Source organism: Adiantum capillus-veneris, chromosome 1 (assembly GCF_014529385.1).
Source record: "Adiantum capillus-veneris isolate H3 chromosome 1, ASM1452938v2, whole genome shotgun sequence".
Lineage (NCBI taxonomy): Eukaryota > Viridiplantae > Streptophyta > Polypodiopsida > Polypodiales > Pteridaceae > Adiantum > Adiantum capillus-veneris.
This window is the reverse complement of record NC_140931.1, coordinates 134,080,425-134,093,070: the sequence shown is the minus strand read 5'-3', so window position 1 is coordinate 134,093,070 and position 12,646 is coordinate 134,080,425.

Here is a 12,646-nt window from a genome sequence, read left to right as displayed (position 1 = left end):
AAATAGTAGATATCTTGTGTTATATCCACTAGTCAAGAGATGTTCTACCAAGATTCTTGATGCAATACGAGTTTTAAAATGAAAAAAAACAAAGGATCAATGGAACAAAGCTTTAGTTGAGGCGGGCTTAATAGGAAAATCACCATCTTGGAGATTATACTATCTGTATGGTTTTTATATAAATTTGGACCTTGTTTATGATGCGATGCATATTTTGGCATTGAATCTTTTCAAAAAATTGAATAGCATAAAATGAAATTACAAAAAAGAGAATAGATTGTGCTATGAAAGATGTATCTAATGCAATACCACAGACACTTTGTAGAAGTGGAAGATCACCATTGAATGCAATTAAACATCATGGTACCTTTATAGTGAAGGAGCACCAAAAGTTCATACAGTGGTTCTTACCACACATTTTGAACACGGTGATAGGTATTGAAAAGTCTCTGCAAGATGTTGAAATGATTTTGATAGACATAGCTCATATCTTCTATAACTATACTTGCAACCATGGTTGGTCAATAGAAAGCATCAGAGCTACTCGGAAATTCTTTTCAGCATGGAAAATTATTTTAAAGGAGAAGAGGGTGAGAATGTGTCACCACTTGAACATGTTACGGGTACACAAATCTAGTAAATACCTTATAAAAATCATCATCGACCACAAATCCGACAAAACAAAATCCAAATAGGAGGAAAAGATGGATACCAAATCAAAACAAAGTAAGTTTGGGTCCGAAAAGATGAGAAAGATGCAAAAGAATCACTCAATACCCCAAAGCTAACAAAGACTTTGGTATCATCTCACATATCCATACGGAAAACCCTAGCATCTATCACACAAATATGGGCACCAAAGAAGTTATTCAAATCTCAGAGAACATAGGAGTTTATTTGGATTCAAATGCATAGTAAGTTGAATGTCTCTAAGAGGCCAAATAAACCAACCAAGCACCACTCGAAATATAAAACACCAACTAAGTCAACCAAGCAAGTATGGATAGCCAAAGAGTTATGCCAATCACAAAAACCTCAGCTTTGGATCTGGATTCCAATGGCAAAAACACAAAGCAACCATCGGATCCATAGGCAAGGTAAGAAATTGTAAAAACACCAAGTATGGCGGCCAAAATAGCCCAAACAAGTCATCAAGATGGCCAGTCTTGTCCAATTTTTCCAGATGCCTATGAAAGAACGTGTTGCAATACTCAAACAGAGGCTATATGGGCCCAAAAATATTGCTCCACCCACCTTGAACCCATATTCTCCAATTTGTCCAAGAGGACTCCGACACACAGGAGGGAGGAGACATGACAAAACTTAGGTAAAAGGTTTTATATATTACTAGTCACACTGTTTGACAATGGTTTAAACCTTGTTGTTCTTTATAGCGATTTGATTTCTCTAAAAATGATAAGTAATGCCTGAAAAGTAAGTAAAGGGGGATCAGGTCATGTCAAGGCCAAAATAACCCCATACTCTTGTATATACTCCATATATAAAAGTTTTTCGTATTTTGTTTCTATTAATATGGTCACCTTGGCCAAAAATTGAGAAAAAACAAAAAAATAGACCAAGGATGGCTTTAAACAATATGTACATAGCAGAAAGCTTATTTTCTCTCAGTAATAATTTACCTAATTTTGGGTAACTTTTGGATAATTTTTGTCTTGATTTTGCTCAATTTTGGAATCATCATAGTTTTTAAAGTACCTTTTTGGAAATTCTTTCTAAAAATGTAATAAAGAATCCAAAAAAGCAATGGAGAATCCTAATTTACGCAACAAAATTCCATAACAGAAGGAACTCGTAGAAAAAGTTTGGAAGTAGATAAAAGATGTCAAATTTTGACTTAAATAAAACGGTGGTCCGAAAAATAAATGTGTCGTATGTGGGACATACAAAGTCCAAACATCAAAATGGAAGATTCATAAAAAATCTAAGGTATGCAAAGGGTATGATGGGATAAAAAAGGAAAACGGGTTATCAGAAGCACTAGGCACATCTACTAACTTAGGGGGATGTTCTAGTCATTTCCATGTATAGCAACTTTGTGGGAGAGAGGGAGCGAGCGAGCACGTGCGTCCTTAGAAAAGCCCATACACATAGACAGGCATTCCCATGGCAAGCAGCATTAGCAATGAGTTATATACTACTTATAGAACATGTGCATGCATGCAAAAAACTAACCCACTCACCAAAAACACATAACTAGGGTCTAGGCACCTCACATAAAAAAATTGCACAAGGTAGAAAAGTCCAAATGACAGGAGCAGGGTATCAAAACAACCCCCAAAGCATGGGGATTACAAAGGTATGAACTAGTTCATTAGCAAGTCATAGTGACAGCTACCGCAATAGCTGCCACCTGGCACCACCACATGTAGAGAGCATGCCACCAGGTTGTCCATCTCTAGAGGACCCTAATGAGGCCATGTCCACCTCAAATGGATACTAACACTCATCAAGAACAAAAACAGTACCCAAGATCTCAAAAATTTCCCTCTAATAGAGAACCAGTGTTACCATTCAAAAAGTGCATAGCGACAACAGGATCTCCTTGTCATAGGGAACCCAACCATATCAATTTGTGCAAAATGGCCTTAGATGACATCTATTGTGGTAGCTGCCACAGAGATCATTCTTGGCAAATTTTAGCACCAATAGTTTCTACACGTCAAGAGGAGTCCATTAACACCTATTTTGCTCAAATTGGACCAACAAGGGATTTTTGCTCAAAAATTAACAGATTCCAGAGTCCAACCATTGAAAAATTGCAAAACTAGACAAAACTTGTGCAAAAGCCTCAAATTTTTTGACCATAAACTCCACAAGCCATAAGGAATAGAGCAAAGAGTTGGCCAAAGTTCAACTTATTATAGACAGTGCATCTTCAATGCATTTTTCCTAAAAATAGTCAAATTATCTAGCCCATGGGAGAAAGCTTACAACCAACCCTCCAGAGGTACATAAATGACCATAGGAAGCTACAAGGAAGGTGTGAACCTCAATTCCAAAACCATAACTAGGGTTTCGTTAATAAACAAGGCTTCCGGCAAGAGAAAAAAATTAATTGGTTTCTAGTGATCCAAATTGACCGTGCAGGGTGGCAATAGCCTCTACACATCAAGCGAAATCAGAAGGTACCACTCATGCTAAAAATGGGCACAATTAAAAGGTACCACAATTGCTGCCACATGAGTTGAAAAGTGCACTTGAGCCAGGGAAATTGACAAGCTATAGCATGTTGCCAATCCAAAGAAGCCATTTGAAGAGTAGAATGCAAAAATAAAGTCACAAGGAAGGTCAAAAGTCTAAAATTCCAACTTGAATCTGGAAAGACAAAGTCAAATGGGGTCGAGATGCTTTTTGGGCCTAATTTGAAGTTTTAGGTGTCCAAATAGCATGCATGGGATCAAGGAGAGGTGAATATAAAAAATATATTAAAAAAGTTAGATTTGGCAGAGATGACACCTACCGTGGTTGCTGCCGAGATTAGAGAAGACTATAATGAAGTACATCTCAAGGGGATCCCAATGACACCTCATATGGCAAAATTAAATACTTTGAGCTCAAGAACAAACTAACTTTCTGCAAAAATGACTAACAATTGATGGTTATCAAGCTAGAAATTGGATTTTTGTCATATGACTGCCATAGGATTAGATACTCCCAAAAACATGCGACATAGAAGTATCTAGAAGCTTGAGAAAAGAAAAGCTATTAAGCCGACATGGACCACATCACAGGGTCTAGGGCTTGTTTTGTTGACGAGGCCATCCTTGGGCGGTTCACCATTTAGTACCCCCCTATATAACGTGCGTTCATGGGGTATTAAAAAAACCCTTCTTTTAACATGTTTGAATGAATAAAATGGCCTCTTATTTTAGGACTTTTTTCCAAAATTGAATATAAAAACCCCTAATCTTAATGTATCTCTATTAAATTGCCTAAAATTTTGCATTAAAAAACCCCTCTTTTGAACTCACATTATACATTAAAATGATCACATAGTGCATCCCCCGAGAGGCCATCCAAGCACAACACGGCCCCAAAGATTTTAACTATGTATGGAAAGGCAAGCAAGGAAAGAGATGGGAGGCAGTGACATATGCCTAAGGATTTCAATATAATTGCCTATACATCACAAAATGTGGATAGAGCCATATCCAGGCTAGGAGTTGAGGATTTCCTCTCCGAGACGATAGTACTGGTGGATTATAGACGGGCTCATGAGCTAATCACCACTCTCTCCAGAAGGTGGATGAAGAAAAGATGATGACAACTCTTACAAAGGCAGTCAGAGAGAAGGTTATAGTAGAGATCACCCCAGATTCCATAACAAAAATCACAAAGTTACCAAGGGGGAATTGATAAAGCCACATGGTTATGCAGACAAGGACTTCAACACTATGAAGTTGCCGACATTTAGTAGGATCAAGGAAAGAAGTCCAAGCACTTGATGAGAGTTTTGCACTAGCACCTACACTTTGAAAGACAAACCAGATAACAAGGACCAACATAAATTTAGCTTCAACCTTACACAAGTTAGTATTGCAACATAGGCCTGTGCATATGGATCTAGCCAAATGGGGCTTCAACCGGCTTGTTGTAGCAGCTGAGAAAAAGCAATGGGCCAAATAGTCTGGCATCCCACACCTTGAGGGAGCCAATTTTTTATGAAGATTGTGACATGTTTAGTTGGAGAATAGGACTCATTGGAGGATTCCCCAAATTCAAATTAATGGGCAAAAAGGGTATGACAACCCAAAGCAAAAAAGGTGGCAGCACCATCTGCATGTACAACAAATACCAGAAGGACAAAAAAGACAACACAACCAAAATATGTGAGAGATGAAAGGGCCACAACTTTGAGTCATTTGGATTAGGGACTTATAAAGAAAAGATAGAGCTGCAATAATTAGACCCTACTACTCAAGAGAGAAAGCCAGTACCAACATACACTAGGAGAGTGGATCAAAGAGAGAAAAAAGTTAAAGATGAACATGAGAGAAAGAAAAAAGCAGAAGAGGAAAGGAAATAAAAACAAAGGGAAGCTGTTTAGAAGAAGAGACACTGATAAGATGAAAAAAGAAGAGCAGGCCCAAAGTTTATCACATATGATGCGGGCGAAATCAAAGAAAAAAATGGGCCAACCATCAAAGAGACTACTAGAAGAAGGAATAGAAGGGGAGGAGCCAAAAACAATGAAGACTTAGGATTAGCCTAAATAAAGTGCCTCTGCCAGAGAATTGAGAACAAAGAGACCGTCAACAAATTGCTGAGACACTACATAAGAAGAAACTTTAAATTTAGACAATGTCATAGAAATGATGGATCATATTTACCATCAAGAAGAGCATGCAAGGCAATGGCATCAACAGGAAACTCAGCAATAAGAAGAACCCAAGATACCAAGCCATGTGCCTACAAATCTCACTCACATGGAGTCCCCACCCACAAATGAAGGCCTTCAATCAGAGCAAGCAAGCCAATCCCACAAGGAAAGCACAAAGGTAGATATTCCATACGAGCCTCTCACAGAGGAGGAGCATGCCAAAAAGACAATCCAAGACTTTTTAGATGCATGCTATAGCTTAGAAGAAGCCCATGATGACTGATCAAGAACAGGAAATAAGATGTAGCATGCATCCAATGATGTCATTCTTGAAAGAGCCCAACACATAGCCAAAAACACCTGAGTAGGCTACATGTAAATATGATCAGTCAGAGGGCTTGCAGAAAATGCAAGAAAATCCCATGACAACTGATCAAGAATAGGAAATAAAAAATGAACATGTACAAGGAGTAAATCATCTTGAAGGCTTGTTAAAAGTACAAGAAAACATCGAGATGGATGGTTTACTTGATTTATCAAAATGTTAACATCGGCAAGTAATCCATGTATTCAAAAAGATACAGAAGATGTAGAGAAAGCATGAGAGGGCAGGATTGAAATCCTTGCCCAAACATTCTCTTAAGGAGGCTCCACATGGAGGTAGACCGAATCACACGCTCGAGACAACCACTCCACCAGAAATCACTCTTATCAATAAAGATGAAAGCAAGGAGTTTGTAGTAGAAACCACCCCCAAAATGACAAAAGCTATTGTTTAAGGGCCGGTCAGTTAAGAATCAATGTCCAGTATGGCCAAGGAAGCATTGATATCCAAGATAGCTGAAGATTTAAACAAATAGATCATGCAAATAACTCTCAAATACAAGAGAGAAGAAGGAAACAATGCCGATCTCATCTTGCTAGTGGTCATTATACAAGAAGAAATGGACAAAACAAGGAGTGAAAACAAGGAGCTAGTTTCACAAGGAGCTAGTCGAGACCAACACTCTTCTAGTAGAAGATCTTCACAAAAGGGACGGACAGCTAGAGCATGTCAGCGGAGAGCTGGCAAAATACAAGGAGATGGATGAAAAAGAGAAGATGACCATGCAAGTACAAGAGGGTATAGTTCAAAGCAGTAGACTTGTCTTGAAACAAAAAGAGAAGCAATATCAACAAGCACACCAAATTGATAGAATCTGTCGCACTTGCTCATAAGCAAAGGATCTCACTAGATGTGCTTAAAAGCTGGAAAGTTGATCAAAACAAATAGCTAGAGGCATTTACGAAAGATCCTTTTCTCATTCCAACAAGTAATTTGAGCAAACCAACATTTACAAGAAGAAAATCACAGATTTGCAATAGGCCCTAGAAGTTTCTCAAACAATGAGAATCACTTTGGAAGAAAGGCTCTACGCACCAAGAGTAAATCGATGGCAGAAGAAGGAAAGGCAAGGACAAAAGCGCCGACATGCTATGAAGGAAGTGGAGGAGTTAAGAAAACAATTATCAATGATCGAGCAGTTCCAAAACCTCCCACCTAGAGAGAAAGGATCCTTAGAAACAAGCCAAATTTTGAGAAAACAAAAGAAGAAACAGAGCAAGAGGATAGGCAATTTCAAGGCCCAGTACATGCGGGTATTTCAGCCTCAAGAGTACTCGCATCTATCGGAGGAACATTGGGAAGTGACTAGACGGAAGTAGTGATCAAGAACCTTCGCTATGAGCACCATTTATGGAAATCAAAATTATTAAAGTATATCACTCCAAAATAGCTACGAGAGGAGGTTCCTGAGACAGAACTTCCCTATCCACTACTCAAATGGCTAACAATAGATAAGAAGAAAGAGTTGTTACCAACTATTCTACAAAATCTCGAGGAAGGCAACAAAGAAGTAGATCTTTCAAAATGGAGCACATAACAAATCAACGAACCTAGGCCAAAATGGAAAGATAAATTTATGGGGGAGAACAAGCAATCAATCACAGTAAATGCTTTTTCCCCAAACCACCTTCAAATTGACCCAACATATTTCCCAATCATCAAGAGGAGAAGGTGGGCTCATTTTGAGCAGCTGCTTGTATCTTACCCCACATCACTCGCCTACATGAGAAAGGCCATCAAGAAAATGATTAGCATGGCTCAAGGAAAGCCAGATATAGGGTGCAAGACGATATTGAAGATCTCCTACATGCTCTCAGCATGCATCAACACTTTTAGAAACATAGAGGCCACAAAAGTCAAGTGGACTTCATTCTTGGAGGGATACAAAGGCATGATATTCAATCTGAATGACACCCCCAAGATGAACGTAATTTATGGATTATTCTCTAAAATCATGTTCGTGCTTAGCCACTACATGTAGATCTTCAAGGAGGCATTGCAACATATGATGCTGGCATGCTAGCAGTATGTTGACAAAAAAAAAACAAAGAAAGCCCCTGCTAAAAGATTGTGTGTGTGTGTGTGTTTGCTAGAAGCTTGAGAAGTCTATAGGAATTGACAGCTTACCAATCGGAGTTCGGAGTTGAAGATATTAATGTTTGAAGTCGGTGTGACAACAATTGATGATGAGGTATCATATGACTTTTGGCAACCTCAGTTAGTGGGCCCACAAAGTTTGGGACGGTGGCTTCCAAAAGAAGATGGTGGCTCAGTCATCAAATTGATGGGCCACATATGGTAGTGGTAAGAAGAATTTAAAATGGTGTCTCTTGGAGCACATTGGTTGCAGTAGAATTCACGGATGATATTGTCAGTCAAGAGCTGTTGAAAATCGAAAGCCGCGCTAAGAAATTCTTTGGTCGGTGTGCATGCTAAATGCCATAATAGGAAAAATATTAGTTGATATGTATGTCAAATGAGGTGGCTTTAGAGTTCTTGATGAGTTATTTGTCCAAAATGTTGTCTCCTATAGTGTGCAACCATGTCGAGTCGGAGAAAAAAGTTGTGCTCTGCAGTGCTTGAGCCGATACAATGCCCAAGCTAAAGTGTGTGTCCAATGTGGTACCCTTTGAGGGCCACCCACCCCTGAACCATAAGGTTATTGGCCGCCCACCAATGGAGAAGGATGTGCTGTTTGGCAATGCTTTGGTCGATATGTATGCCAAATGTGGTGTCCCTTGAGGGAAACCGGCCACCAAATTAAACAAACTTAGGCTGCTCAAGCAAATACGGGGTAAGCGAGTGTGAAGGGAAGGAAAAGTAAGAAGAGGAGATGGCGTGCAGGCGGGAAACAACGAGGAAGGAAGAGGAGCAGCTCGCGTCAGCCATAGGAGGCATCGGTTGATGTCGCACAAGAAATAAGAATTTCCCAGCATGGCGAGGCGACCCCATTTGGCATCACTTCGGGTGGATTTTTTCCAGCTTGCAAGACGGCCTACCACGTCAATAGGGATGCGTTTTTATGCTCCCTAGAAACGACGGTGCCGTTGTTGCTAAGGAAGGGGAGCTTTTTTAAGAGGGTTTTTTTTAGGAGTGTGAAAAGGGAACGAGTAGAGGGGAGTAGGGCATTAACAAAGCTCGAATGAGGGAACTCAAAGGAGGGGAGTGCTTGAGTAACGAGGGGAGCTCTTGCGCAAGAGCAAGAGGAAGCTAGGCTTTCTGCTTCTTGTTCTCAAGCAAGAAAAAGGAGGGTATTATCTCTCTCGTGCTTGAGCAAGAAGCAAAGGAATGACAAGATATTGAGGAGAGGAAGGACGAGAGGGCAAGACAAGGAACAAGATGTGCATGAAGGTCTTAGTTGGGAGAGTGGAGGAAGGCAAGGAAGAAGGGAGTTCATGAAAAGAGTCGAAGAAGAGGGGCAAGGAGAGATCACTTTTTCTCTAGCTCTCGAAACTCAAGGAAGGTAAATCAATCCTCTCTCTCTCTCTCTCTCTCTCATGCCTTGAGCAAGGAAGAAGGAAGGAGGAACGAAGCAGGTTTCTCTCTTGGAATAGAATCAAGGTTGAGCATCAATTGAAGAGGTCGTGTTGCATGAGAGAAGGATAACAAGAGTTATGGAAGCTTAAGCTATCGGCGAGCTTGGCAGAACCCTTTAAGGAAAATTGAAGACAATTTGAGAATAGGTTTTATAGATTTTGGATGGCAATTGAAGGCAACCAGAATAAGAGATTTCGTAGAGCAATTGAGAGCTAATGACAGCAAGCAACATGATAAAATTTCCATCATCGTCATCAATCCAAAGGCTGATTAATCATCTTGTTAAGTTCCAGTGTCTTTAACAGCCCGGTTAATTTTGTAAAAAAGAGAGATTAAACTCCTAATTTTTAGATGATCCGAGTGACAATGCTGCTATAAAGTTTTTGGTATAAATTCTACCATAGAGTTGATTAATGATACTAGTACAGATTCTACCATAGAATTGATTGATGATACAGATGTTATAGGTCAAAGCAAGGCTGCAATTGAGAGTAGCAGGACCATGGATTTGGGTATACCAGATATGCCAAATTTTGATACACTAGATTTTGAGGACTTGGTTAAGCAAGATTATGTGTTTGAAGATCTACAAAATGTTGATTCATAGGGGGTGCAAACTCCTCCATTGACAAGTTGTTGTGATGCCGAGCTACTAAAGTGGTAAACTGATCTTGAATGTGATGTGATGATTCAGAGGAGGTGCAGACTCCTTCTTTGACAAGTTTCTATGACCCAGAGCTATCAATGTGGCAAACTGATCCTAAATTTGCTGATGATTTAGAGGGGGAGCAAACTTCTTCTCTAGCAAGATTTTGTGACACAAGGCTCGCACTATGGAAGAATGATCATGAACGTGATGATGCTGATTCAGAGGGGGTGCATAGTGAAGTGCAATATCTTGGTGTTGAATATGATTGGTTTCATTGTGCCGATGATACAGACAGGGTAGTATATGAAATTTTCAATGTGCATGTTGAACTTTGTGCTACAGAAGTGCAAAGATATTTGGATGAGGGTGAGAGACTTGAAGAGCAGTATGCATGTCATATGTGGAAATCTTAGTTTACAGCAGCTTGAGATGTGCAGGATGGAGGAACCTTTTGAAGCGGTGGACCTAGATCTTATGTGCTTATTGGACAAATCTTTGAAAGGATTCTCAAATACAAATTCTAAGGATACCAATCAATCTAGATTCATGCATGAGCAAGTTTGTTTAGATGCAGCTGATGATGACCTTATGGAGTTGTTGGATAATGCTCTACTTGATTTTGAGCCTCAACAAGATAGAGAATTATTTTTTGATGCATCTTGCGAGCTAATGAAGAGAGTTTTACTGGAGACTTGATGTATTCAGATATGCATGACTGGGATTCCAATACTAATGAGAGTGAAGGTGCACTGCGAATTTTTTTACCTGTGATTGATTATCGACGTTGGATGAGCCAGTTGCAAAGGGGATATGGAAATATCTAGTGATACCTGATTCTATATGGGATCTGATGTTACCCTATGATGTAGGAGATTTTGGGATAGTTTTTGACGCAAGAGGTGACAGATTTATGCATGGTCTGGGGCAATTGACTTATATTTCTTATGATCCAGGTGGCTTTCATGAAGACTTGTGGGTTAATTTATGTTTATGCTTTATTGAGATTGGAAATTCTTGTATATTCCCAATGATCCTGGAGGATGGTACAAAGTTTTAAAGGAATGCTCACAATGGGGAAAATAATTGGTTTCCCATTTGATCCTGGGGGCGACTAAAGTGCAAATTGTAGATTTGAAGAGTACCAATTACCTGTTGTAGTAGGTTGCATAGTACAAGATTTTGGTTTCTAGATTATGCTTAGTCAAAAAAGTTTTTGGTTATGCGTTCAATAAGATTACATGGTTGGCTTCCTATTGACTTCTTTGGGACAATTGATAAAGTATCTTCACATCTTTTGAGTTGGTTCTACTACCAGAACTTGAAGTAAAGGACTTGACGACCATTCCATGTGCAGATAGAGTAAGGCATACTTGAGCTTGACAGGGTTCCTAAAGCGAGCTTAATGGTCAAGTTGCATGCATCATTAACTAGAGCACTTGAGTCTGGCGGGGTTCACTAAACAAGTTTTCCATAATTGAGTGCTTAGGAGATACGACAGATACGGTTCAAAGATTTTTGATGGGCAGCTACCTAATGATCAAGGTAGAACATTGATGATAGGGTATAAGCCTTATATTCTTTTCCATATGTTTACCAGTTACGCGAGTTTTGATGATGGCAAAGAGCTGAAGGTACCTATAGAAGATGCAAAATGAAGTGCAGTGGGCACAGAGACCGAAGACTATGCAGGTTTAGAGGGGGTGGATGTCATGCCGCTCCGCTTCCATGATGGGAAAAAGAGCAAAGAAATGCAAGCTATGCTTCTTTGAAGCCTACACATTCATTGAGCAGTGATCAAGGCTTGTTAACAAGCCAAGTTTAATGATTCATGTATGCCAGATGCGGCTTCAAAGGGTCAACATATGCCTTAATCATGCTAAAAAATAGGCTTGAAGTGAGCATAGATGGGAGATTACGATCTAGAACTATAGAAGCTTGAAATTCTCTACTGGCTTGTCTTTACGGCTTGTTGATTGGAGCTATGATGAAAAAGTTATGGCACTTTGAAGTTTGAGTCAATTGCAGATCCGTACCGGATTGGGCAACTGCAGCTGAAGGATCAGAGATGAAGTGAATGCATGGGCCTAAAGTGCTCGCTTTGTGGAGCACGTCGATCTTTTTAGATCAATGATCGGAGTTAGTTACCAAGATATTGCCAGATTAAATTTCCCCGGGGTCCAATTTCGTGCCAGGTCAGTCGCGTTGGACGGTGCGCCATCTGGGAATTTTACAGCCTCAATAGGGTTTCTATGCATTCTATACAACTTGATAAGTCTATAGGAATTTACAGCTTGCCAATCAGAGTCCGAAGCTGTAAGATATCAATGTTTGAAGTCGATGACAACGACCGGTGATGAGGTATCAGATGACTTTTGGCAAATTTGGCAAGAGTCAGTTAGTGGGCCCACAAAGTTTGGGACAGTGGCTTCCAAAAGAAGATGATGGCTCAATCATCAAATTGGTTGGCCATAAATGATAGTGGCAAGAAGAATTTAAAACGGTGTCTCTTGGAGCACATTGGTTGTAGTAGAATTCACGGATGAGATTGTTAGTCAAGAGCTACTGAAAATTGAAAGCCGCGCTAAGAAAATTTTTGGCCGGTGTGCATGCTAAATGCCATAATAGGCAAAATCTTAGTTGATATGTATGTCAAATGAGATGGCTTTACAGTTCTTGATGAGTTATTTGTCCGAAATGTCGTCTCTTATAGTGTGCAACCATGTCGAGTCGGAGA